This window comes from Passer montanus, unplaced genomic scaffold, assembly GCF_014805655.1.
Source record: "Passer montanus isolate IOZ18808 unplaced genomic scaffold, ASM1480565v1 scaffold47, whole genome shotgun sequence".
NCBI classification, from domain to species: Eukaryota; Metazoa; Chordata; class Aves; order Passeriformes; family Passeridae; genus Passer; species Passer montanus.
This window is the reverse complement of record NW_024369596.1, coordinates 6,731,907-6,759,892: the sequence shown is the minus strand read 5'-3', so window position 1 is coordinate 6,759,892 and position 27,986 is coordinate 6,731,907. Positions and strand designations below refer to the sequence as shown.

The 27,986-nt window shown below is 41.4% G+C and overlaps 1 protein-coding gene across 3 annotated transcripts in view; it reads left to right on the top strand.

Annotated features, from left to right (window-relative positions):
* The window catches only part of ARHGAP32 (Rho GTPase activating protein 32), a 238,680-nt gene that overhangs the window by 13,990 nt on the left and 196,704 nt on the right, over positions 1-27,986 (top strand). The window contains exon 1 of one of the 3 annotated variants that reach the window (XM_039721964.1): positions 27,519-27,572. The exons of 1 other annotated variant lie outside the window; for it this stretch is intronic. The gene's annotated coding sequence lies outside the window, so the exon portion shown is untranslated. Of the gene's footprint in view, positions 1-27,518; positions 27,573-27,986 lie in introns of those variants that run through there. One more of the 3 variants, XM_039721966.1, reaches the window with a different exon arrangement.

Sequence of the window (27,986 nt, the reverse complement as noted above, 5' to 3'; positions counted from 1 at the left end):
AATGTTTCTCCTCCCCCATTCCTTGCCTATGCGACTCTGCCTTTTTCTTTTCTTTTTTTCCCCTGAGTCATAAGGAAATGGTGGTCAAGGCTCTAAGCAATAAACCTGTATAGACTACTATAGCTGCTGCTTAAATGTTAAAGTGGTAGAAATTTTGAAGTGAAGGTCCAGCCTCCATCAGTTTTCTGTGTTTCCACTCTATCCCAGCTATATAGATAGAGAATCTCATTCCAGGATGCTAAATGTTGGTATTTGTAATATTCTCAATGCAAATGGAAAGCAGTATGTAAAGAAAAGGGGATTTTACTTAGGTTATTAAGATCTTTGTGGTGTGAGGCTCTTTCACACAGCAGAAAAAAGTATTCTCTACTTATTGGAAGCTTTGCGAAGATTAAGAGATTCTAAACAGAAAAATCTGTGTGGATTTGTCATTTATAAGTTTGTTTCTTCAAACCAGTGTTTATAACATGCAGAAGAGATTAAGGATGTCAGAACTGTACGAGTAAGGAGGAGGCAGTGTAGGTATCTAGTCTGATGCTTAAAATACAGAAGATAGCTGTTGGAGGCTTTCTTAACTAGATAAAACATCCTTGTGAAAGCATTTAAACGAGGGCTGGTTTTACTTACAGAGGCTATACATTTAAATAAGCTTAAAATGTAAACACAACTGCATGCCTTCATGGAGACATAAACCAACACGCCTTACATGTTCCACTTCTCTCCCAGTGGGACTTTGTGCTATCCTAGGTTTGCCAAATGATACCTTTTTGCTGGTAATCAGGAAAATTGTCATTGTTTTGAGGTAAGTTTGTGTGTTACCCTACATACTGAAAGTTGCGTGCTTAAAAACCTGGTACCATAGTAAAATCAGCTGATTATGGTGTCAAAGGGTTCCCTGCCTGAAGGAATATTGCAATGTCATCAGTCTGGTAGTCTTCTCCGTTTCCTCTCTGCAAATGTTCTTTACAGATCTTGCAATTCAGTGGAGATGGAAAATGACATACCAAGTGGAAGAGACCTTGTGCTCACAGCTCAGCCATTCCAGAAAGAGGGACAGCACAGGAGAATCCGCCTGCCAGTGGCCATAAGGGCCACTATCTCAATGCTGCTGGTGTTGAAGGGACATCTTTGTCATGTAAATGTCACTGGGACCCTGCTGACCCTCAGCTGGGATTTCTGCCCCACAGCAAGGAGATCATTAAAACTCCAGGTGTGATCCAGGTGTGCCACTGCCTAAACCCTCGGGCTTTCTGTAGGGAACGGGTGTCCATGAGGAAGGGATTCCATCAAGGCTCCAGCTGCCTCCAAACCAATGGACAAGCCAATTTAAGGTGTCAGCAGGAAAGAAATGTGTTTGAGGTTCACCAGACCTAGCTGCAGTTGGTGCTTTCTTGCAAAGCCAGATTTCCTTGAGTTTCAGTTCTGCACCAACCACCAGCCAGGGGCACAGCTGTGACCCAGCTGGATGCTGCAGCCCTGGACCTTTGTCCCTGCCAATGAAACAGGTTCATTGCTGTTACAGTTTTCAGGATGTATCAGATTCTGTGTGTTTTATGAAAGTGTGGCAGAGATGTCTCATTCACTTTCCTCAAGATATTTTTTTGTAAAACTGCAGAATATGGTGCTTTGCTTCAGCAGAACCTGAAGTGTGAATTTGAACATTTTCCTAAGGTAGAGAAAAGAAACCTTTATGAAGGGGAAAAAAAAGGTTGTCAAATGAATTTCACGTTATTTTTAATTTAAAATTATTTATTTATTTAGCCATGTTATTAGAAGCGTTTTAAGTTGCTTTTTTTTCTCTTCCTAGTGTAGAAAGGGGAGATTAAATGGCCATGTTTTGGAAGTGGGGATGAATCTCTCTGAAGTGGCATTAATAAACCTTTCCTCAGCCTTGATGTCCATCCTTTGGAGGAAATGTTGACAGAGCAGTAATGTTTGTGCATCCTTTGATGTGTGAGGGTTTGACATCTCCCCAAACTCACTATTGCTTTAAAGAGCCCCAAATACTACTTTGAAGCAAAAGGAGCAGGAAAGATGAATGACTGATGAGACACATTTCCTTAATAACTTCCCATTTAGCCAAGAGATAAACTGGTTTTCATCTTTCTTCATTTATAGCAAGACGGACCAATTGAAACACACGTCAAATGTCTCTACAACATGCTCCAAAATCAGCTTCTGAACAAATAAATCACTTGCCTGTGGCTGATTTGTTTTTTAATCAAGTTCAAATGCAGATTCCTGAAGTGCTTTCATTGAAGCAATTTTATTTTATGCTAATTAAAAATATAGGGCTGCTACTTTATATTGCCAGCTTTTGAGGGGCAAGTCTGCAGTGTAGAATTGAGGCAACTGTTTGGGTTTTGCTTTTTTAAAAATTTCTTCGCAAATCTCTGAATCTCTTCTGGCTAACTTTGAGTGAATTTGTGCTGCTGTCCTTTGAAGAACTGAGCAGTGTGTTTTCATAGGTGATGAAATGGAAGTGTGTATATTTTGGGTGCAGCAATCCTGCACATGCCCTGCACAGTTCAAGCCTGGTCTGTACCATGACACCTCTGTGGTGTACAATCACTATTTTAAATGCAAAATATGTTAAAGAATTGCTGTTGCTGAGCAGACACCTATCAAGGTGAGTGGCCTTTAAATATGATTTACCTGTTGAGTGTATCTGTCTTCTGAATGTTATCAACAATATTTCTGAATTACAGAATTGTAGGGACAGTGGAGGGGGTTGAATCTTTGAGTATGTAATTTTTAACTCTGCTGTTTCTGACAGTTTAGATGTTATTGACCAAAAACATATTTATGTTTGTTCAGCATGAATGTTCTCCTCTGTAAGAGTCACCATCTGTCTCATTTCTTCTGCATCTGTGGGTGGTTTTTGTTTTTTCTTTAACTCTGGGTAGATTTATTTTTAGAATCTATATTAGGTGATTAGTAGTTGTGGTTTGTTGCAGGTTTTTTCTTTTTACAAAGAAAAGAAAACTTCAGTTTATTACTTAATATTAATTTTTAACTCTTTCCCCCAGTGGTTTGATACTCCCCCACTGTTTGGTTGTGGTATTAAGCCATGAGCCATCAAGTTGTTTCAGCTGCAGTGAGAGATTATCATCTTCTCACTGCCTCTTGCTGTCCCCCCATGCTGGCAGTCCTTAACCCAACTGTGCCAGAGCTATTTGGGTTAGCAATACCCCAGACCATGGTGAGAAGTCCAGGAAATAAGTCCCAGCTATTCCTGTCAGGTTGGGCCAGCAGCAGCACTGAGTTCAGTATTAACTTTAATTTCTGTGTGTCTTTCCTGCAGTTGTGCTCCTGCTGACTTCAAATGGGTTTGAAATTGTTCAGCATTTAGGAAGAAACAGCAGCATCTGGTAAAACCAACAGTCAACAGTGCAGTGGTTCCAAGGTCTCCCAAGTACTGGAATAGAGGTCAGCGTGGGAAAACTTTTTGAGGGAATTCCAGTCCTTGAAGTCTTGGAAAAAAACACTCCCAAGTGTAAATGGAGATTTGTTAGGACCAAAAAATCTTTGGCATGGCAAGCAAGATGCTGCAAATAGTGTTGTTTATCAATTTATTTATCTATTTAATCTCCCCTCAGGGGACTTCATAGTTATCTGCCTTTTGGAGATAATTTTTAAAAGGATTTTTTCATTTTTCATGGCTGCTGCTGATCATCGGTTGTTTCTTTTTAGGATTGTTAAAACATCACTTTTCAAAGAATCACAGAATATTCTGTATTGGAAGGCACCCACCCAGATTATGAAGTGTAGCTCTAAGTGAAGGGTCCATACAGGGACTGAAGCCACAACCTTGGCATTACTAATTTTGCACACTGCTTTTAAATGCCTTTTTCTCCTTTGAGAAGGAAGCATTCATTATATGCCTTGTGATGTGAGGTTTGCAGAACTTAGTGGAATGAACATGACACAGCTTGAAATAATACAGTGGAAAAAAAAAATCCCTGGCTCAAGGTAGTTTTAAAAACAAATTAATTTTCTGTGCCTCTGACTGATTTTTATTGTGGTGCTTTGGTGGTTTTTCCCTTCTTGTTACCCTCTTAAAAGCTTCAAGGAGCTGTGAGATGACTTGTGGCCTTAGAAAAGCACAGTGCCTTCATGTATAGCTGAAATTTCCTAAGTAAGATCTTGTCAGCTTTAAACAAAGAGGAGGATCAGGCAGGTGTCAATAGTGACAGTTTCAGTCCTCCTTTTCATGGTTCCTATGTAAGTACCAGGAGGATGTGTTGTAGAATATGATTTAGGATGATGAACCCGAGTCAAAGAAGGATATTTTTAATTCACTGAAGGAGTCATTTTGTGGCTGTGAGGATGTCTGAGCCAACATGAACCACACCTGAAACCAACTTGTTTTCCTATTGTTGAGCTGTTGGTGATTCACTTACATTTTGTGACAGGTTAGTTGCAGCCTTCATTAATGGGTGCTTTGAATCCTTTAATCGAGCTCTTTCTTATAATTCATACATTTAGAAAATTTTAAAATGCATGGAGGGGATGGGGAAGAATGTTTTTGACAGCATTTCATAAAAAATAAAATCACTGTCATCGAAATTTTGCATTCAAGACCAACAGGACTTTAGGGCTGCATCCTCCTCACATGGTTTTATTTAAAGACTTTTTCTTTTCTTTGCTAATAAACCAGTTTGTGTCCAAGTTAAATAATTTGACCATCTAGTTTTTAAAAATGCATTTTTAAAAATCCTTTGCCTGGTTTATTTACAGTACAAGAGAATCTGGCTAGCCCAGTCTGTGCTCCAGGCTCAGCCCTTTCCGGCTCTGGGGATGAGCTATGCTGACTTCATGGGAAAGGGAAAGCTTTCAAGTGAGTGGGTTTTGCTCAGCTCCTTTCACACTTCTGGAGGTGCAGAAAGCCAAACTTTTCAGCAACAATTTGCTTTGTTCCCACTGCTCACTGAAGTTGCAGATGCACTTGATTTAGGAGGGTGCTCCAACACTGCTGAACCATCAGCACAGTCCCACGGGTTCAAGGGAGGGCATAGATTTAACTTGAAGCATATGCTGAGCTGAAATGGGATGTAAACCAGGATATTATTGCATTTTTGTCAATTACACCATTGCTCTGTACTTCTAGGAGTAAAAGGGCATTTTCCCCGAGCTTGGTTATTCCTCTTTGTTACATTTTAAGATTTATATATTTCCTTTTTTTTCTGAATAGGAAACTTTATAGTTCTTCCCCACTTTTGTAGTTGTATATGGAAAAGGCTTCACCACGACAACATATGGGGGGAAAAAAGTAGTTTGGGTTCAGTCTGAGCAGGAAGACATCTCAGAACATTCATAGATCAAGTGATAAGGGAGAGTTTCAGTCAGAAACCTGCCAGGTTTGAGTGACTCCACTGTGCTGACGTTCCTCTGCTCATCCAGAGATGTTGAACATAAGCTTGATTTCAGGCCACAGCACTAGTTACGTTTTTCCACCTTCTTTCTCCTTTTATTAGAACAAAATTTTGAAGCTTATCTTGTCTGGTCTTGCCTCTTTAAATATAGATTATTTTATCTGACAAATGCTGGATTTTGGCTGCACCTTCTCTTCAGCGACTTGTGTATTTAAGAGGAGGTCACCACTTGAGCGTGAGAAAAAGTGGGTTATTGAATTGCAAAAGAGCATACTTGTCTCTTTGAATTCCTTTGAGAACAGCCTACTTTATGTGTATTGCTATTTGGAATTGGCCCTGTGCATTTGGCAAGCACAAATGGAAATGGGTAATAGAGCCAGAATATTGTACTCACTCTTCCTTAGTGCTGCATCCTGGAGTGTCTTTAGGCTTTACTGAGGTTATTAGATTATTAAATTAGTGGAATGTGTGTTTGTGTATATTGGAAGGAGTTTTTAGAAGTCCGCTTTGTTTCAGTGTTTTTGGAGACTCAGAATTTTTCACCCTAAAGTAACATAGTATAAATAATGGCATTAAAAAATCTTCTTTTAAAATAGAATAATTTATGCCTTGCAGCAAATACTTTAGCAAGATTAACTTTTAAAATTAATAACTTTGGAGACCTGTCTCTGTTTAGCATGTTGTAGTTGTGATTTGTTTTCCATGGATGTTAGAGCAAAACAGTGGTGGCAGTTTATGATGCAGAGGAATGTCCTCAATTACAGAAAATACAGAACAAGGATATATATTGAAGGGAGAATTCTCATTATTGTAATGAAATTTAGCATTGCTTTCTGCTTCCACTGAAAGTTTTAGGGGAACTTCTGTTCAAAGACCACAGAGAAGCACTGGCACACAGAACTCATAGAAAAGAATTTTGAATTATGACTTGGAAAAAAAAAATCTGTACATTTCCTCTCTTTCCTGGCTTTCTTCCAGCTGCTGTTGGTGACATCAAAATAAACTTTGACTTTTGGGCAAAGGTGGGATTGTGGGTTGGATCCGATGCTTATTCCAGCTGCAAATACTTGTTTATTCTGGGGCTTGCAGTCATTTTTGTTTATTGCATGAAGTTCCTCCTCCTTGATCTGCAGCTACAAATGAGGGTTCCCACATGCCCTTTTCCTCCCTCTGTGTGTGTGGAATCTGTTCCTGCTATCGATAGAGTTGGAAATGCTCAGCACAGGCTCCAAGCTGCTCATAAAACCAAGTGAGTCTTGGAAAATGGGGCCTGGAGGCCTCAGAATCAAATGTTTCTCTGCATTACTTCAAACATAAACCTCCAGCAGCTCATCCGTTATGATTTTGCACAGCACACTTTGGGTTTTGAAAGCTCCAGCAGATATGAAAGCATTGATTATTGGCAAACTAATCATCCCAAATTCATCTGACATTTCAAAGGCTTTCTCTAATTGAGCTGTTTAGGAAATTGGTTAGTCAGAAGATACGCAATGATAACACCCATTTTCTTTGGGGAGCATTTTTAATTCATATGTTGTATATTTGATACTTAGAACCAAATAATGGGGAGACTAATAACTGCAGAATGTTCCAAAGGGAGCTATAAGGAAAGTATGGGAATTTTCCTGCCTAAAAATTGAATTTCTGGGCTGGCAAATGAGTGTTCTCTTTGGTCCCAGACTGATATTTAAAATGTATTCAACTTTGCAGCATCATCCTTGTTTTGAGGTATTGTCTGCCAAGGGCTGTCCAGGTGTTACTACATTTTTGAATTATTTTTTTATCTAAACCACAGATATTTAACTGTAGTCAAGCACTCACTTACCTACACCTGGCTCAGTGAGATTTTGCCAAAGAGGTTTCTAGAGAATTGCTCCCCAGCATAAGACAGTTGATGTTCTAGTTCTCAGCTTTGTTCTTTAGTTTAAATGCTACTCTTTCATACACACACACACACACACACATACATATATAAAGTATAAAGAAGCTCAAGGAAGAACTACTTAGTTGTAAAACTGCTTGAAATTATTTGAATGCTGCTTAACAGGCTGCTGCAGCTTCCAGTTTTAAGATGATTTAACAAAAACAATCTGTGGTGGTTAAGCTGCAGGAGTCACATATAACTAATCTTTTTTCCAAAGTCTTTTTGTCGTGTTTATTTTTAAATTGTTTATTTCCCAGAATTTTAAGTTCTGACTGTTTGGCTAAGTCTTATTTTGTTCTTTTGTACAGAATGTACACAAAATACATAAAAATTTGCAGTTATGGCTTTAGTGTAGAGCAGGAAGTGTAGTTTTCCCATCTCTCTTGCAGAGGTTCTCTGTAATGAGGTTTCCATCCATTGCCCTCTCTAGAATCAGATTTCTGTAAGTAACCACCTTGTATGTGATGGCTGGAAAAATAAATAGAATAAATAGGATAATGAGAAATTTGGGGTGGAGATTGGGGTACAGAGCTTGGTAGCCAATATTGCGGACTTGCCCCTTAGATTTAAATTGTAAAGTCTTTGACAGAGAATAGGGATGGGGGATGAGATGGAATTTAGCTGAGCATGGTGCTGTCTCATTTTCCTTGATTTGCATCAGATATCTACAGAGCAGGACACCCCAAGATGCTGTGCAGTGATGCCGTTGTGGGTTGGTGCCTCCCAGCACTGCCCTGCAGGCACCGTGTCCTCCTCAGTAGGCACCAGGCCCACCTGAGTTGTTATTTAATGCAAACTGAAGGTGTCTGAAGGGCCATTCCTACTCCCATTCTAAAAAGACCAAACTCGTGAGTTTCACTGGCCAGTTGGCTTAAACTGATGCATCTTTAGGGATTTTTAGTGGAGCTGAAAACCAGGTGTGCCTCAAGTCCCTGTTGTCTTTGGAAAAACTGCATCATAGTAGCGTAGGATTGTGTGTATATGTTTATAGTAACCCATTAAGAACCACAAACCACACGCTGTGAATACATTTACTTAAAGCATTGTTCAGTGTTCTGCTCTGAGTTCTCTTAATGTTCCACTCTTACTTTTATAGCGTTGGTTAATTTACAGTTTGTTTAATATATCAAATTCTAAACCCACTTAAAGGCAGCATAAGATCTTTCAGCTGAGGTGGCTATTATGCCTTGGAAATACTGGGATTTCTCATTTTGGCATTAAATTCCAACCTTTGGCATAGGCTGCAGATGTCTTAGAGATGTGTGTGAGATAATGGATCTTGTAGACCTGGGAGGCAGGGAATTGGAGGTTACCTGGCATGTTTTGATCAGAACTCTGTTCCAGACTCTGTATTTAGCTCAGAATTTTGCCATGGATGTGGCCAGGCACAGAGCTTTGCTCTGGAACGGTGGAACCTGCCATCCAGTGTTTTCTGAGACACCAGGGGCACCTGAACCAGGGTATAGTTCACTTTAACTGTTTGTCTCTCAGGATCTGTAAACTGCTCCTTTTACCGAGGCGGTTCTTATGGGAAATAATAACAGAACAGCTGAATTCAACTTGTGCAGCTAACAAGCACATCAAGAACAGGTACCTTTCAAAAGGCTTTATGTCTTTCTCTAGTTAGCTTGCTTTCCTTTTCCCTTAGGTTTTTAGTTAGATATAAATACTTGGAATTAGGTTTTTTCCATGGTTTAGCCTCTCGATGGTTCTAATGGTGCTATTGAAAATAGTGAAAAGCTTTCTGGAGAGGGATATTCAAGCAGTGTATGTGTTAAGCCTCTTTCTTCCAAGCTCTAATTCCAAATCAGCATCCTATACAGATCTGCTACTGCATTTCCTTAATCCTAAACAGTTCAGGATTTTTTCCCTCCTTCAGAGGAATTTTAATTATTTTTGGTACCACATGTGTGGAAAAAAAAAGTAAAAAAAAGCCCTTTTGCTGTAGAGTGAATGACAAGTCATTGCTATTGTCAGCTCTCAGTGGGTTACTTGCATATAAATAAATTACGGGGGGGAGGGGGCGAATAATCTTTTGTTCACGTTGCATTCTGTTTCTCGTGGCTGCTATGGCAACAGATGAGCCGGTGCTGGCGTGGAAAAGCTTAGCGGCACAGCAGAATGGAGTGATGAATTTAGCAGGAGTAAGAAGGGAAGAGCACAAATCCTTCGGCAATGCTGTGAAATGAGTCACCAGTTAACCCGAAGACGGGGAAGGGCTTGCACATGTATTTACAAATTATTGAAATCAGATTTTGGCGATTATATTTGGAGCAGGAAGAGTGACAGACTGGAACTCTGGGGAGCAGTAAATTAGCCGGTGTCTTTTGCAGATGATTCCGACTTCCCCCCCCAGTCAGCTCCTTTGTGGTAGCTCATAAAGGTGGAATTTGCTATCCTGGGTGTTTCTCAAGTGGAGTCTTCAAAGACTGCACCACCACACATTCCTGCCTCTGGACATTGCCAAGAAAAGGCAGTGAAGGACTTCTGTCCCCTGCCCTTCTAAGATTTCTGGATTAGAAGAGGTGCCTTTTCCTGTCTTCTCGTGTTAGGCTGAAAATAAAGGGGGCTAACCCTCCTTTAGAGGATAAACAGTTTTAACTCTGATTTTTTCTTTTAATCTTGAGTAGTAGAAAGCACCTCACACACTTCAAAGCTTGGCTGGAATAGCAGTCTTGGTGATAAATCAGGATTTCGTTGGGAAGGGAAGGTTTTATTGGAATGACTGCAAAATGTCATCTTGTGCCATGCCTGGCTTTAGGTGATACTTTGAACTTGATAAATGCGATGAGGCCAGTTCTGCTCCTGGCTGGTTCATGGCCCCTACTTTTAAACTCACAAACTGGTTGTGTGGTGGGATATTTCCCCCCAAATCTGTTCTGGCATGACTTCTGTTATCCTGAGACAAAGATTACATTGAGCCCTTGGGGAGAGTACTTGTCATCTCAAGTTCCTGGTGAAAAGTCAAGTGGGCATTCTAATTGCTGCTCCAGTGGCAGTGTTTGTGCTAAGGAGAAAGTTCCAAAGCATGGAATCTTCTCTGCAGAAACCTCCCCCAGAGCTTTAGCATTGTGGATGGCATGTAATGGAAATGGTTCCAGAAGATAGTAATTGGATTATTTACTGTCAGTAAATAGTGCGAGACAGTGCAAATTGCACAGTTGTGAAGTTTTTAGCAATATGGAATTTTCAAAAGCCTGGAGGGAAGGAATATTGGGCACCAGAGGAGAAGTAGAGTTCTCTCTCTTTGCCCAGAGAAAGGGAAAGCTTGCAGGGAAAATCAGTGGAGGATGTTCAGAAGGCTGTCAGAAAGGGGTAGAGGAGTGACAAGAGGGTATTTTTTATTTCAGTGGAGAGACAAGAACACTTCTGAAAGACTTTCAGCAAGAAAAGTTAGAGGTGGATGAAGGATCTTATGTGAAGAGTGTTTTGGCAAAAGTAAAGGATAAACAAGAAAATACTGTAGGGGAAACCACTGATGCTATAGGTGATGCTTCCCTCTTGAAAACTGAAGTGCTGGGGGAGAGGGTAAAAAGCTACAGGAGGCACAAAAATGCCTTGTTCACTGCAGACACAGATTGTAGGGTATAAAGTATCTTTGTGTACCCTAAATGGTCCTTTTTAAAGTGCTGTTGGCACTTTAAAAGCTTCAGTCTGTGTTGTCTCTTTTCATATTTCGACTTCATTATTTAAGGGGGTTGAATAATGTGGCTTGACTTGTCAGAAGTGGCTAAGGGCTTTTCTGGGTTGCTTTATGTTTTGGTATTTCTGATGCTCCCAAACACAGGCAGAAAAATACCTGAGGTTGCTTGGTGAGAGTTGGAATAGATGGTGATTGGAACAGGTGGGAGAAGAATTAAATGCCATGAAAAACCAATTTTTATGTATTCTCCAAAACAGAGTAGAGTTGTAAATACTGGGAAATGAAATTTGTGCCTCTACTATGTGCTGTGAGCTTGTTAAAATGAGTCCTCTGTCCTTCCTGGGCAGGGAATTTGTCCTTGCCATCCTTTGGGAAAGAAGGTTGCTTTGGCAAAGTGAGAGGCTTTGTGGGGCCTTACCTGCCCTGCTTGATTGTCAGTCCCTCTGGGGAGAAAGCCTGTAAAGGGCTCTTGATTTCCATTTCAGGACTGGCCTTGCAAGAGGATGTGGGAGGGGAATACTCCTGGGTCCTTTGCAGCCTAATTCTGCTCGTGGAATAACCTCATTTAGTGAGATTCTGTGTTTTGAGATGTGCCCTGAAGGATAAGGCAGAAAGGCTTCACTCTTAAGTCCTGCCTAGGCTGAGGAAGGAGACCCATCATCTTGCCTGCATCAACTTTGTTAGTCTTGGAAATAATTTTGTCATTGTTTGAGAGAAAGTCCTATTAAGTAATGTATTTCAAACTGTGCTGCTGTGCAAATGACTAATAGTAACACCTCAGATTATTCCTGGATCAACGTTTCCTTTCTTAACTCAACTTGTAAGAAGTGTATTTCAACCCTAGATGCTTTTTAAAAATTATTTTCTGTTCCATAAACCAGCACAGTGCTAAATCTCTGATTTGAGCAAGAAGCACCTTGTTAGAGGTGATGGTAAACTGAAGGTAAATTTTCTTGCCTCTGACAAAGTTGTCCCTTCTCTTGACATCATTATACCATTCCTGCTAAGGCTGGCTTTCTTCCCAGATAACTGAAAAGCAAAATTATTTCAGAAGTGTTGGGATTATGGCTTTGGAAATAATTTAAACCAAACCAAATTGCAGAGAGGGATTTAAAAATGAAATATTTTTGCAGCACCAGTTTCTATTACAACCTTTGACTTCTCAGCCCCTGTGTGTGTGGATGTGGGATGAGCTGAATTTGTGCTGCTCTTTTGGTGGAGGACAGCGTTGACTGCCAGAAGAGGGGTAAAACCATGTATTCAGAGAGTTCAAGTGCTGCAGGAAGTTCACACAGTTACTTCCAGCATGTCTGATTTGATGAAGTCAGGATTTTGTAATTATTGATCTGCTAACAGTGCTGTGAGATAATGAGGGAGCTGTCTCCAGTCTGGACATGGAAAAGCAAAAGCACAGAGGAACTGAAATCATTTGAAGTCATTGGGAAATAAAGCTGCTCAGGGAAGCCTTTCCTGTGTCAAACCAAAAATTAGTCTAGAGCTTGAAATACTGAGCAGGGATGCCTGCCTTGCAGAATGTTCTCTGTGATGTTACTGTCATTTTCTAGCAAAAATCCTGCTGGTGTCATTATAGTGTTGGTAATAAATTAAACCAGAAAATGTTCATTTCCTCCTTTATGGCCATTTGCGCAGAATTTTCTCAGCTCTGAGTAACTCCAAAAAAGGCTGAGGTGTGTTTGGCTTTTTTTTTTTGGTGTGTGTGTTTTTTGTTTTGTTTTTGTTTGTTTGTCTTTTTTTGTTGTTTTTTTGGGGGGGGTTTGTTTGTTTTTCTGGGAAGGGGGGTTTGGCTTTTGTTGTTGTTGTGGGTTTTGTTTTATTCTTTTTAATCTGGCTATTTGGAAGTTCTCATTCTGACCCTTCATACAACATTCTGACCCTTCATACAACACTTCAGAATTTGGATGTTTGCCTGAGTTTTGGGTTGTGTTTTTTCTTGGAGTGAAGGGACTGCACTGAAGAAGTTGTTCTGAATTTTGTTCATTTTCATAGCCAACTAGGATATCTTCTGACTGAGAGAAACAGTCAGCCTTAGCTCTTGTGCCTGGATGTGCTGTAGTACTCGTGCTTGGCTGTTGCAGGATTACCCTCTTTAGCCCATGTTTCCATACCCTAAATCTTCCCCAGCTGCCTGAAATGTGGGTGGACAGCACGGTACATTTGTTTTCTGTGGAAAGGAAACAGCTGCTTTTGGCTCCTTGCCATTCTTGACCTTTAATATTATGAGGGGCAAACTACAGAGACCCCTTTTTGAGCAGTGTACTGTCAGCATTGCTCACAAATGCAAAAATAATTCCTTTTTACCTAGCAATTCCTTAATATGCAGGTATAGCAGCATACCTGGAAGGCCTTAAAAGGCTTGGCAGGATGAGACACAGCAAAACCCATTTGTCTGAACACGTTTCAAATTCCCTACTAAAGAGAAAGTGTTTGTGCGTTGCTCTCCAGAAACACTTACTCACCCTGCTCTTTCCAGTGCTCCATTGGGCTTTGTAAACTCTCAGGAATATTTTGTTACCAATCAGAATGCTTTTTATCTTTATTCCAGTTGTTTTTCAGTTTCTGCAGGTTGTGACACTCAAGTGGATGTGGTTTCTGTATTTTTCTTAAACCTTGTGTTGACTAATCAAACCTATTTGTATGGTTAAAGTGGGTTTAGAGGTGTGATGCCCTCAAGGTTTGACATCCATTTTGGCAATTAAATAGAGGATTCTACAGTTATTAAATATCTCCAAGTGCCATCAGATATGAAGGTACAGGAGACAAAACTTCTCTTACTTCCTGAACGCTTAGAGCATATCATTAAAAGAGAAGAAAAAAAATACGAAGATCAAATATGCAAAATTCTACCCCAGTCCTGCAAATCCCAAAAGGTTTGACCAGTCAACTAATGTGTTCCTAGTTCTTTCTAGTCATAAGATATGAAGTTGTAAGATTGGGATGATAACTGCTTTTCCCTTTTCCTGCCATGTAATTTTAGCTGTGAGAAGCCATTGCTGAAATTCTAAAAGAGCATATATTGAATTATATGAAGCATTAATCTTTAAATCTAGCAGATCTACTGAAATTGGGATTTTTAGGCTTTTCTGGTAGCTCATGTACTCATGTGGATCTGGTGTTCTCAGTTACTAGGCCTTAAGGGCTGTCTCTGATGTTGTCAACTCTTTATTTTTGATAGGAGAGAATTTCTAGCCAAAGCAGTTTTCAGGCTCTGAAGCGTAAAAAAAAAAAAAAAAAAAAAAAGAGGCTTAAAAGAAGAAAAGGATGAGACCAGGGCTAATTGTTGGTTTCTTACAAGCAGGGCTTTCCTGCAGGGCAGTGGCTTGGAGGTGTTCAGGTGAAATTCAGCACTCCAGAATGCTGCAGGAAGCTATTATATGGTTTTGGGCAGGATTTTGGAGTGTCTGAATGACCTAGCCTCCCTTTGAAAGGGCAGTTTCATTATTTAGTGTGAATTTTATGCATTTTTTAGTGAGAACACATTCAGCAGTACCTTATTATGCTTCTAATGAGGGCCAGATGTGTTTCTGTTGCAAAACCATGCAAAAAGGGACTTGCAACAGAAGTGCCTTTCCCAGGGAGAAGAGCAGATCGTTTGAGGTGAAGATATTAACTTCTATTAATAATTAGAGGGGGGGAATCCATGGGGATTGTTGTGAAACCATGGGCAATGCTGATTTGTACAGAGACAACTGCAGGGCCCTTTATAATGAGGAGGAATGACACTGCAACTCTCTGAAGACAATTACATGGCAAATAAACAACTTCTGTCAGCTAAGTGGTGTTTATTGCCATAATGGAAATTAATTTCAAGGGCTTGAGGCAACGTGAATGTAGCCCAGCCGAGTGGGGCATCCCACAGCAAGGTGTTCCTGTCCTGCCCTTGCCAGGCTCCTGAGTTCCCGTGGAGGGCAGGGAGTGCAGTGCTTGCCTCTCAGGTACATGCTACCAGGTCATTTGGATCCATTTGCTCACTGGTGTATTAAAGACATGCTGGAGGACACTCAAATATTTTTTAATTACCATGGTTTGTGCTGTCATAGAGGGACTTGGGCTGGGAGAGTGGCCCCTGCACTCCAGTTGAGACCTTAATTTTGAACCTGCTTTATTCACTTACCCAAGTTCTCTCTGTTACCCAGACAAACTGCACTTCTCTGTGTTTCTGTACAGGAGGAATGATAGCACAGAGTTTCCTGGCTGGAATAAGTGCATTTAAAAGGCTGTAGTGCTCCCATGTAGTGTGGAGATAGGGGCTATAATGGGACTTGTCAGCTTAATTTCATTTTTATTGTTCCCATTGACTGTTTCCACAGGCTTGTGCGTGGGCTCAGTGCCTGTCACCACGCTGTACTCCCAGCAGATACGGTTTTCCTTCTGCTGTGTTTTTTGAGATGCTTTTTCTGCCACTCTTCTGGAAAACTTGCCCAGGTTGCTTGGATGAGACTGAAGACTTGTGATTAAAGGGAGCATCTCTGCATTAGTGCATGATCAGCATAACTTTAATACAGAAGGTAAATTCTCCAAAATGTATCTCCCTCTGAGAGTGCTGCTGACTTCCTCATGTCCTCACCAGTTGGAAGAAGTGAAAGTTGTATTTTAAAGGAGATTCATATGAAGTAACCCTGTGTTTGATTTAAAATTGCTGCACTTTGCAGAAACTTCTCATTCAACTGATGAGCTCTTTGCAACAGGTGAAATTCTCTCTGAAAAGACAGAATTTTGTTTCCTCATGAATGATTTCATATATCATGCCTGAGGCTTGAAACATCACCGTGATTTTTCTTCAGAAGGCCATACCATAACTATGTATTGCAGCTGTGCATTAAGCTTGTTTTGTTCTTGTAAAATCTAGGAAAAAATAGTCAGAAGACCAGCATAGGCATGTTTTGTTAAATCTTTCATATGAGTGAGTAGGAGTTGGTTCTATTTCTTCCTGTAATGTCAAGGATTTCAAATTGGGAACAGTTTAAGCTGAATTGAAGATTAGTTGCTGGGTCAGGATGCATGTGGATAACAATGTATCCTTTCAGAAAGAAGCAAACAGATGTCCAAACAAAAATAATAATAAAAAGATTAAAAATGACCTTTCCTCTGCATTAGCTGCCATGAGAAGAGGGGAAGCCTACACAGGGAAAGTTTTGGTCCAGAGAGAGGTATTCAGGAAGTTCAGCCATGTCCTGTTGCAGAAATAGCTCCTGTGATGGATTGACTGTTTCCTAACTGTGTTTTCAGCAAATTTGGAATCTTGTATGAGCATTTTAAAGCATTTTCTTGAGTCACCACTTGGCTAGCAGTCCCCCCTGTTTGTTTTTGAATGAATACCTTGATAGGAAGACTCAGGAGCAGGGAGGCATCAGGATTGCCATGGAAACAGGAGCTGCAGCACTGGCTTCCAGCCAGGAGATGTGGTGATTCATGGCTTCAATGTGGGTGTCTGGAAATGAAATAAGTTCCAATTCTCAGGTGAATCAATGAAATAGTACTTGTGTTTGTGTTTTTATTTTCCCCTAGGAGGTGTTCTGAATATCCTCCCCACATATCCTGTTTTATTTCTACCATTTTAAAAGGTAGGAAGGGTGTTCCCTAAGTATATACTCAGCATCTGAGCAGTAAATACAGCTCTGTGTGGGGAATACTCACCTGCCTCTTGTTTTCACTTTAGCTTAGCCTTGAATTGAAAAAATACACAATCTGTAAGCTGGAATTTGGTAATGCAGCAATTTGATTTAGTTCTGGATGAGTTTGGGAACAGGTTTGTGCACTGTACATGTGAATGTGGTCTCAGTGTAGAACAATGAGAGTGAGGTAATTGCAGATCAGGGTTTCTAAACGTAACCTCAATTTCTATAAATGGTGTTTGTGCCCACACTGAATCCCACGTTTTGTTTGTATTCATATAAATATAAAGTAATTGCAGGGCACATACACAAGCGTAGATGTGAACAGCAGGATTCTGCTGTGAGCACACATAGTTTGGGGCACTGCTGGTGCTGGGAATGATTGAGTGGCTCATCTCTGAGATGTGCCAGGAGGTTGAATCCTCCTCTTTAACTATGGGATCCCTTCAGTGCTATATATGATATATTTCCAGAGCCTCATCAAATCCCTCAGTTGTATTTAATAGCACACAAATTGAGTGGAATTTTAGCCTCACATTGCATACTCCAGATGCATCATCAGGGTTGTCTTTAAAATGAAAGACATTTATGAATGAAGATACTTTATATTGTGTTCATTAGGAAGAGAATCTCTTGCTTATCTGCTTTTACTGGTTTGTTTTTTTAAGTTGCTGCCACAGTGGCCAAAGAACTGTGTTGCTCTGTTTTTTGACCTTTGTGGATTTGTGGGAGTGAATGGGTACAATATAAATTTACTTAAGCTTTGGGAAAACCTTGTGTATCAACATTTTTCACTGCTGTCTTTGAGTTGAGGGTGCCCTATCAATTAATAAGGAATCACTCCTGTCAGTAATTAAGACTGCAGAGAGGTGATTTAATAGGTTTTATGAATTTGAGTGCCATATATTGTTACTGATTGCGTTTCCGTTTAAATCTTCAAGTCACAGACATGGTGATCTTTTCCTCCATTTCTTCCTACTTATGCTTTTGCTATCAACTCTGTGGTTTAGGTGATCAGTTTTTCTTTTAATTATTTCTGTTGCAGTGGGCTGTGCTGTTCCCTGGGTATCTTTTTCCTACAATCATTGTTCGTTTTGTTGGTGGAGCTGTGGTTTTACCTTCTGTCAGGACTGTTAAAAATCCACATCTCTGAGCTCTTGGAGTAGTTCTTTCACAGCTATTTGTCATTACACAGGCTTTGATGTCTGGCGTTTTGGGTTAGCTGCTGCTGAGATCATTTATCCTGGGGAGATTTAGCAGGGCGGGTGCTGCTGTGGGTTCCACACCCGTGGTGTATCACTGCTCTTGAGGTTTTAAGTGCCTTGTCTGGCTGTGCATAAATGGGAATATTCCTGTTGCCATCCCAGGTGCAGTGGGGCAGAAGGTCCAGCCTGGGTGTCTCTGCTGTGGAGGAACAAGGAGCTGGTTTGCATTGCAGCAAAAATGTGATCCAGGAGGGTTTGCTGAGACCAAGTTCTCTTGGCTTTCCCATCTTGGAATCTGCTTCCAACCCTCCCCCTCTGCCTTTTAGTTTTCATAAAGCAAAAGAAAAAGTTCTTCTTTCACACAATTGTTTTGTTGTATTCTAAGCCTCATCTGTTTACATCATGTGGAACTGAGAGAGATTAGGTGTGGGGGAGAGGGGAAGAGAAACCTCCGGAGCCCTTGTGGGCTTTGAGAACCATCTCTCTGTGTTTCTGAGGTGCCCTAAAATGCCTCTTCTCTAACATGAGCTGCTCTGTGGGGGGTTTCTCAATCTTCTATTAAATTAGTGGGGCTATTTTTGTTTGGGTTTTTTCCCCATATTTTGCTCTACTGTACATGCTCTTCATCAGGAGGCAGAGCTGTGGAAAAAAAAGGGAGATGTCCCTCTGCCTCCCTGTTTTTCCTGCACTGTGTATTGGCACTTCATTTGGCTGCTGTCTTTTATGAATATTGTGGCTTTTACATCATTGCATTTGGGAACCAGTGTGGAGGAGGGGAATGAAGTAATCCTTCCAATCCTTCCTCAAAGGCATCTCTTGCTGCTGAATTAGTCAGTGCTGTGCTTCTGCCTCACCTGGTGAATCTGCTGGCTCATACCTACTAGGGTGAATGTCACCTGGCACCCCTGGGAAGGGTTTAATTTTAGATATTTTAGAGTCGGCATTCTATGCCTTTTGTGTTTTACTCAGACTCACCAGGATACCCAAAGAAGCACATGTAGAAATAGGTTCCATAGAATATCTGACAGCAGCTGAAGGAGATGTGTCTGGAGGACAGCAGTGTTTTATTCTGACTGCTGAGAAAACAGAATAGCAGCACAAACAGCACTTACATTCCCATCCCTGTAGTCAGATGGGAGCAAAGCTAATCAGTATTTTTAGTATGAAAGTAAGTTTGGGATACAAAGTAAAAAAGGCACACAAATCATGGCAATTTTTGGTTCTTTGTAGAAAACTTTGGTGATATTTGATTAAACATGTCTTGTTAAATGCAGACAGACAACAGAACACATCACTCTTTGGCAGAAGAGAGCACTTAACTTTCACAGTTAGGACAAAGGGCAGAATTTGGAGGTAAAGAAGGAATTGTGTGTCCCTTGATAACATTTGACAGTACAGCAGCTGTTCTGGAAGAAACTCCATGTGGACAAGTTCTTTTGCAGAGCTTTGTTTTTCTTTATGCCTAAGGCCACTGAATCCACCTGATTGAGCTGTTCAGCCCCTACGTGTGAAGCTTTTTATACTTAACTTTTATAAAACCAAATCAACAACAAAAAACCCCTGAAATGTGGGCTAGGAATGGATGTGACCTAATGGAATATTTAAAATTAGGACTGTTCAGTTGGTTTTGTGTGGGATTTTTTATCACTTCAGCCAAGTCTAAACCTTTTTAGATTGTACAGAGTCCTGAAATTTTTCCCAAAAATGTTCCAGTCACTGGACCAGATTAATGGGGTTAGAATACTACCTCCTCTGGTAGGATAGATCTGCCCCAACATCCAGTTTAAATATTGGATGGCTGTCATCTCTGGGCTTCCTCAGTAGCTGATGGTGATGAACAAGCACCTCCTCAGGGTGATGAAGCTGGCCTGTCTTTAATTCTTGCCTGAGGATAAGATTAATTCCCCCTGAGCAGGTGTCAGGGTTTTTGCACTGCCTCTAAATGTAGTCTGGGACTGAATAGTTTGCACCTGGATTTCTTACACAAATAGTAATAGGTGTTTAGCATCCCTATATCTCTGAACAAGGTCTGCAGGTAAAATATAACTTTTTAAACACTATGCACCAAAAAAAAAAAAAAAAAAGAGTTTTGGAAAGGCTCCAGGATTTCAATACTAATCAATGCTTAATTTTCTCATATGTGTCAGAGGAGATATTTTACCTCATCTTGAGCTCTGAAGGTCCATTTCTCCCAGAGAAGAACTGGGGTGGCTGGGTGTGATTGCAGTCAGTGGTGGAATTGTTCTCCTGTGCGCTGAGATTGTGTTTATTATCCAGCTCTGCAACAGGTGAAGCTCAATAAACTGCAAATGAGCAAACAGACCCTCTTTGCCCTTTTCCTTCTATTTCTCTCCTTTCTCCCCCCCTTTTTCTGGCTTCCCCTCTTTTTGTTCCCCCCTTCTCCCCCCTTTTCCTCCCCTTGCTGCCCCTGACCTTTTTCCTCCCTTTTTTTCCATTTCCACCTCTTTTCCTCCTTTTCCCTTCTTATTCTTAATTTTTTTCCCTTCTCCTTCCCCTTCCACCCTCTTTTCCTCCCTTTCCACCCCAAAGATATCCTCTAGTCCTCATTCCTGAGCATCCTCTGCCCATGTGTCCCAGCGAGCAGAGCAGGAGATGTTTGGATGCTTTGCCTAGGAGCAGCTTGGCAGGAAGGCTGTTCCCTGCTGGGGCCACCTTGCTCCTTGAAATGCATGAAATGCTTTGGAAGTGACGGTGCTTGGTGCTTTTTGCTTCTCTGAATTGTGCACACTCCCGAGGGAGCCAGCACAGGGAAATAGAGGAGGAGTCTCCAGATGAGCCGGGCCTGTTGGGGCAAGAACTTGTTTTGCCTTGAAACTTCATGCGAAGCTTAGGCAGAGCTGGAGATGAAAGGCAGTGGGTGAATGATGAGTGTTCAGTCATATCTAACATGTGTTGCTGTATCTGAGGGGCCAAAGTTCAACCAGGATGGCTTCATAACTCCCTTGCTTGTACTGGGCAAGTGAAACAAAGATTAATCACAGGACTGAACTTGGTATTTATTTCCCATGCTGGGTTGGGATGCGCTTGTAGTGTCAGTGTTTGGTTGTTTGGGGTTTTCCCCCTTCAAAACTCAAGATAAAGTTGGACTTTTGGGAGACAGGGCAGATCTTGTTAGCATTTTAAGTTGAAATAGCAGAATTTTCCAGGAGGACTGAAGTGATACTTTACTGCTGTTGTGGTTGAGTCCATTGTTTCTACAATGTCTGTCCTAGGATTGGGAAGCTGCACATTTTCCTTTGCCCTTCCCTCTAAACAGCTTCTTTTCTTCAAAGAAGTGAGTACACCAGAGAGCTTCAGGCACTTGAGTTACCAGGCAGCTCCAGGTACTAAAAATGGGCAGGGAGCCACATGTAGTTACTGAGAATTCAGCTGATAGACTTAGAAAGAAACTGTAAATTGAGACAAGTCAAACCAGCTCCGAACAGGCAATGCCATTGTTTGTGTTTCTGTGTTTAATGAGTGATTATTTATTTCCTGGGAGTTCATTTGTGAAAGGGGAATGTTTTCCGTTTTCCAGCCACAGTTCAGTGATGTGGTCAGCATGTCTGGTGTTTTGGTTGGGCAAAATACGAAGCTTGTTGAGAGCCACATGATCAGCTTGGAAAAGCATGCTGTTTTTCCAGGATGTTCAAAAAGGAAGCCCCTCTGCCTTCCTTAGATAGACCTATAGTATGTTAAAGAATTTATGGCACTGCTCTTCTGCCTGCCTGTTGTCCCAGTTCTGCAAAGCCATCACTGTTACATGGTATGTCAATCTCTACAGCCCAGAAAAACTGATGAAAACTCATTTGACTTGGATAAAAAGGCATTTATGTGGGTATGAGTCTAAAGGCTGGCAAGATAAAAATCTTATCTTGGTTGAGATAAAGGGGTAGCTGGAATTCAGAACAGGTGGCACTAGTTTGGTCAACTGTCAAAAAAGCAAAACTCTGATCCAAGCTCTGAAGGCTAATGATGCTTTTCTAACAGCTGCTATCTTTAAAAGAAGCTTTTTTCCTTGGTGGCTGCTCCTAGAAGGCCAAAATCCCCATACTGTCCTCAGTGGGCGTCCTGTCCTATGACAAGCCCTGTGTTTGAGAGTGGTGAGTTGAGTGCACAAATAAGAAACAGTCAGAAATAGGAGTATTCTTTATTGTTTAGGGTAAGAAATAGCTGCCACCGCAGCAGGAAAAAAATGGAAACCAAAGAGGAGTAATAGAAAATGGCGATGACAGCAATTGCTGCTGGTGTAAATAATTAACGCTATTCATTTTGGATAAATCCCAGTCATAGCACTTCCAAGAAAAGGATGATTCTGCCCCACCTTCTACCTTCTGCCCGTCTACAAGCAGCTACACCAAGTATGTTGTGATGCACAGTCCTTGGTTCCTGTCTCTGGATCCTTTCTTGCTTTCCTTGCGGTTTCTTTTCTTATTCCAGTGCTGTATTTCTTTCCTGATGTTTTTGTGTTATTGCTCTCTGGTCCCTCTGTTTTGTTTTGGGTGATATTTTTGCTGTGAGTGGATGTTTGGGGGACATTTGAGTCAGCCCATTGTTACTCCCTGTCTAAGAGGGCTGATGTGGAAGCAGCAGAAGGTGAACTGCTGGGACATCTCTGGGGCTTTGGGGAAGATGCTCTCTCATGGTTTGAAGTTGCTGCAAAAGACAAGGAAGGAACTGGGAATAGGGCACATCTGGGGTCATGCAGCTGTTCCTGCCCTGGCTCCCACTGAATCGTTCCTTTCAGGTTCTCTGCACTTGCAGCGTGCTGGAAATTCACTTAGTCTGTGGAGTACCAGAGCTTGGTGCCTTTTTGTGCACATCCTCTGGTATTTTCAGGCACATCCCAGTGGTCTTTTCCCACCGAAGTGTTTCTATGTTGCTGGTAGGGAGCTCAGCTCAGAGCCACAGAGGTGTGGATACTTTGGAGCCCAACCCTCTTACACTTCTGCAGTGCTCTTCTGCTCATACTTCATACTCGACTGGTGAGTTTGGGCTGTGCTTGTTTCTCCTTGGCTTCATGATGATTTTGGCTGGACATTGCTTAGTCTTGTTTGAAGGAATTCAAAACTTTCTGAACAGCCTTGCAAGGTGGAAGTTGCATCTGTGTTTGCTGCATTTATTCATTTACTGTGGTGCTGGGAACTCACTGTGCTCTGCAAGGAACTGTTCTAATTAGAACAAAGTTTTCTTGGAAGCCAAAAGCAAAATGATGCCATTTAACTTACAGAGAAGCAAAGTAGTTCTGTCTGGGCTGTAGGAATGGCAGTTGCCCAGGAAAAGTTAATACTTCCAAGTATTCCTAACTCTGTTTTTACATCATCAGTGACTATTTATGCTCTGTCAGCTTGAAGTTACATTATCTGAAGTGTGTCAAGTCAGAATGGTGTCATTGCTTTTATAGTCTCTCTCTTCTTGAATGTCACCTCATCTACTACTTCTTAATTCCATTTCCGTCACTCTTCCCATCCCTCATCTCTTTCCTGGCTTGCCAGACAGCACTGCAAAACTATCAGACTTGCTTTCCAATTGAAGTCACTGCAGCTTAGCTCACAGCCAGGCTTTGCAGCATTAGTCAGGAAAACTTTGGCAATGCCTGATGCTGAATTCCAAGGCAGATGTGGCTGCCTGCATTGGAGGGATGTGCTGGAGAGGATCCCAAGGGTGTTTTTGTGCAGGTGCTGATACAGATAAGGGCACTGGGAGTTTTTCTTGTTTTCCTCCCTTACAAAAAATGTCACAGGTTTATTCTTTTTTCCTCCACAAACTGCTGTCTTGTCTCAGGAGTTACCAGAGAAATAAAAGTTTCCAACAAAGGAGAGATGCAAAGCACAGAAATGCAATTAAAGTGGCAAAAGAGAGGTGCAGGGCAGGCAGATTTACCCATTTGGAACACTACAGTATGTCAAGTTGTGATTCAAAACCTTGTGGTATTCTTCTGGTTTTCTTTGCCATGTTGTTTGTAAAAGGGATTTTGTGATAACTCACCTACAGCAGAGAAAATTCTGTAGCATAGATAAGAGTGCCTGGGAAGGAGGAAAAAGAGAGGCATGGATGTAAATGAGCAAGAGTTTATTCTTGTGGTTTTTCCCTCGGGGAATGTCCACATGAGGTTCTGAAACAGGGCTTTCTTCTCTTTATTTTCACTGCTGGGATTTTGTGTGACACTGGGGGTGACAGTGTAAGGGGAGGCTAGAAATGGTGATGTTTTCTTGGGTAATAAAATAGAAGAGAACAGAATTGGAGATGGGAAATAAGGCCAGGTCTCACCAGATTTGAAGATCTCATTTGAACCTAAACACAATCGTGCTGTATGTCACAGCAAAAAAACCCAAACCCAGCCAAATTCTGAAATATAAGCCTCTACTGCTGCTAAGAAAGCAAATATTAACTGCATTTTTATTAAAGGGAAATTGAGTTTTTCAGTGTATGAAATCACATTCTGTCTTTGTGCTAAGTTTGAAACACCATAAAAGCCTCTAAAATATTTACCTTGGAATTGTGTTGGAAAAATTGTTATATAGAGCCAATATACAGTGTGTTTTTGCCTGACATTTGAACTTAAAAATGGGTTTCTGACTTTCTTTAACTTTGGAAATTGCCCTGCTTTTTTTTTTTTTTTTTTTTTTAAGCAAGCCAGTTCATGTATTAAATTGAAATCTGTACAAATTACAGTTAATTATAGTCAGCTCAGAGTAAGGCCTAAAATAGGTTGCATGCTGTTGGAATAAAATGTGCTGAAAATGATTAAACCTGTTTAGTTGGGCCTGAAGTCCATTGTGAGGTGTTTGATCCTCCCCTGGCTGCTGCTCTCCCATCTTCCTCCTGTGTACTATGGCAGGTCTGCTGGCTGGGCAATAACATGACAAGATTTCTTGGAAGGAAAGAAGGAGAGTGTCTTTAACAAGAGAGGCTGAAATGGTTTTTCACTCCTCTTCATTTGAGACCAACCAAAATTCTTCCTCAATGTTGTCACATTATCCAAATACCAAGGGGAAAGACATGCTATTTACTAAAATAAAAAACCAGCTAGCATTAAACTTACTGAATTCCTGTCTTTTCCCCCCTTGGAGTTGCATTTTGGGTCCTGACTTTCAGGGGACATTTCTGCCCCTCTGTTTGGAAGGGCTGGTGGCAGAGCTGCCCGGTGAGTCAGCAAGGGTTGCTTAACCCTGGCCCAGTGCAGCACTGCCAGCTCTGTCATGGTTTTGTTTATGGATGATACACAGTCTGTGGCTGCTTGTTGTCCTTCAGCTGAATTAGTACTTTATGCCAGTTTTTATTATTCTGAATGCTACTGAATTAATTACATTAAAACAACTTCACTAGTGACCTTGAGCAAAAGTTATTTCCAGCAGCGCGTCTTCCTGCATTTATGTAGTGGCTTAATGAATGCCTGCACACTTCCACTGCTCAGCTATTGTTCCACATTCTTGCATGCATGTCCTTGATGGGAACTAATTATTAGTTTAATTGTATGCAGAGATATTTATGCATTACATTTTTTTGAGCATTATTGCACTAGGTACTTGTAAAATCATGTGCCAATAAAAACATGAGATCTAAAAGGGCATATGCATGTAGGGACTGACCTGCAGGTACACCTGGGAAGCTTTTTGGAAAGCAAATTATTTTGAAAATAACTGTGGACCTGAGCTCAGTCATTCTGCTTCCTGACCAAGTGTGGCTGCAGTGTAAGTAGAAGAGGTTTTATTCTCTACACTGCACAAACCTGGGTGCTCTGTAAATCCAGCTGTTTTTTTCCTCCTGTTCTCTCCTCCATCACTGACCCAAATTTCTGTGTAATTGCTAACAGAATATTCAGCCAAATTCTGTGCTCAGGTAAGGCTGAGACTAAAAAGCTGCCCTCAGTGAGTGGTGCAGCCCTGGCACATCCTGGAGGATCTGCTGTGGGTGAGGAGGTGAAGTTGCAGTTGTGCTGACTTGGTTTTGTGACTAAAGGAGGGAGTACATTTGACCTTGGGCAGCTTTCAGGAGCTGTGTTGTTTGGCAAGAGGCTGTTTGTGTGGAGTTATTTTGAAGGATAAAACTGCTTCAAACTCTGCTCTTTCGTAAGAGGTACTTTCTAGTAGAGGTTGAGATGTGCATGGAGGAACGTGAGGAACACACCCCACACCCCAGCCTTTCACTTCTGATAGGAGCCTGGTACAGTGTGGGAGGCCTTGAGCTCCTGACTGGAAGGGGTAAAATTTCTCAGTCACCAGCACCAGAAGTGTATTATGAATGTTCTTCAGACTTGTCCATCCAGGGCCATGGGGACTGGTTTTGATGTATCTCAAGTCACAGGGGAAGCTGGCTTTGGGTTCGTGTTCTGTCTACCCCTGAATGATTTGGGGAACTCAAAAAAAAAACCAAACAAAAAGTAGAACACTGGAGCATCGAGGTCATTCATTATACTTTAAGTTTTGTTGAAAACTCACCAACAAAGTGCATTTGCCTTTGCTGACTTTGCTGCCATCATTCTGCTAGGAACTGCTAGAGCTCCAGGAGTGGTTGGACAATGCTCTCAGGGACAGGGCGGGATTGGTGGGATGTCTGGGTAGGGCCAGGAGTTGAACTCAGTGGTTCTTATGGGTCCCTTCCTACTTTTGTGATTCTGTGAAAATGGGGAATGATTTTCATACTCACCAGGGCTGTAGAGCCCTGTTAGTTCCTAACCAGAGCTGCCCTACCCCCTGGCTGACTGAGCTGCCGTTGTTTCCCCTGTCTTTCCAGTAGCACTGCTGTGTTTCCTATTGGATCATCACTTATGAGGCTAAGCTTGGAATAAAAAAAAACACTTGCCATAGGAACCAGCTGGCTGACTGAGCTGCCATTTCCCCTGTCTTCCCAGTAGCACTGCTGTGTTTCCTATGGATCATCACTTATGAGGCTAAGCTTGGAATAAAAAAAAACACTTGCCATAGGAACCAGCTCAGGTAATGAGGTGGCTGATGATGTCATCCTGTTAAAGCTTCAAAAAATTGATTATAAAAGATTCCCTATCCTTGAATGTTTCAGTCTGTGGCCTTTCTTTTCACCTTGTGTCTTTTGCAGTTGTGGTTTAGCAGGATCTCTGAGGAAACAAAGGTTTAAATTTAGGTTTAAATTTCTGGCAGTGCTAAGTCTGTTGAGGTGCTCTCAGCTCAACAGAACGCTCAAGTGTGGGGTTGAGCTTTGCAAGGAGTGCATGTGCATGTCCCACTCTAAAGCCGTGAGCTGCTCTCTGTGAATTTGCTCAGGGGCTGCATTATGGGCATATTAGCCACAGATCTACAGTTTTGCAAGAGGAGAACAATTTATAGCCCCTGTTTACTTAGTAGTAGGTCAAGAGACCAGTTCTGCAAATCACTTCTCATTGTAGTTGCTTCAATATGGAAAATATTTCATATTGAAGGGGAGTGCATCCAGCTTTTTTCTCTTCATTTTTCTGTTTCTGTCTGCTGTTCTTCGAACTTGCAACACTGGAGGCCACAGAGACATTTTGTGGGGAATATAATCTCAGAAAGGAACACTTGATGGAAGCAACTTGTACAAATGAAATGCTCTCTGTAAAAGGAAATAATTCATGGCTTTTAGCTCTTTCAAACCATCCTAACACTCCTGCTGGGTTCCTTTCACTGTGAAGTAATGCAGAGGATTAGTCAGCATCATCTAATTAGGCAGCGGCAAAGCAAAAATGGTGTTCAACAGCCTCTGCCCTGGTTCTGTTTCCATTCATAGGACTTGCCCATGGAAGCCAAGGACATCTGAGTGATGGCACTGGAAATGTTGGAGCGGCTGTGAGGTGAGGTGAGGCATGCTCAAATAGAATTTCACCTCAGGAGGAAATCCAAGGTCATCCTCTGCAGTTTCTATAACAGAACAGTCATCCTGTGGTCTGAGTGAGTCTGCAGGTAACTGCAGCACCTCCTTGTTCCTTAATAGCTCTGGTCATGTCAGAGCTTTAATTGTGCTCCATCCTGCTGGAAAAGAATGGTGTGAGAGTTGCTGGACAGCATTTCCTTCCTATTCCTATAGGTCTGTGCTGCTTTGATGTCCATATTGGATTGTCTTGTGATGCATTTGTGGCTGAATTCCTTTAAAATGTGCTTAGCAACAGTACCTGGCAGGGCTGAAATGGGAGAGCTCACCTTGAATTCTTCTAGGGTGGGCTGATGGTGGAGTCTCAGCGTCCAAGAAAATTGTATTTTACACTATAACACA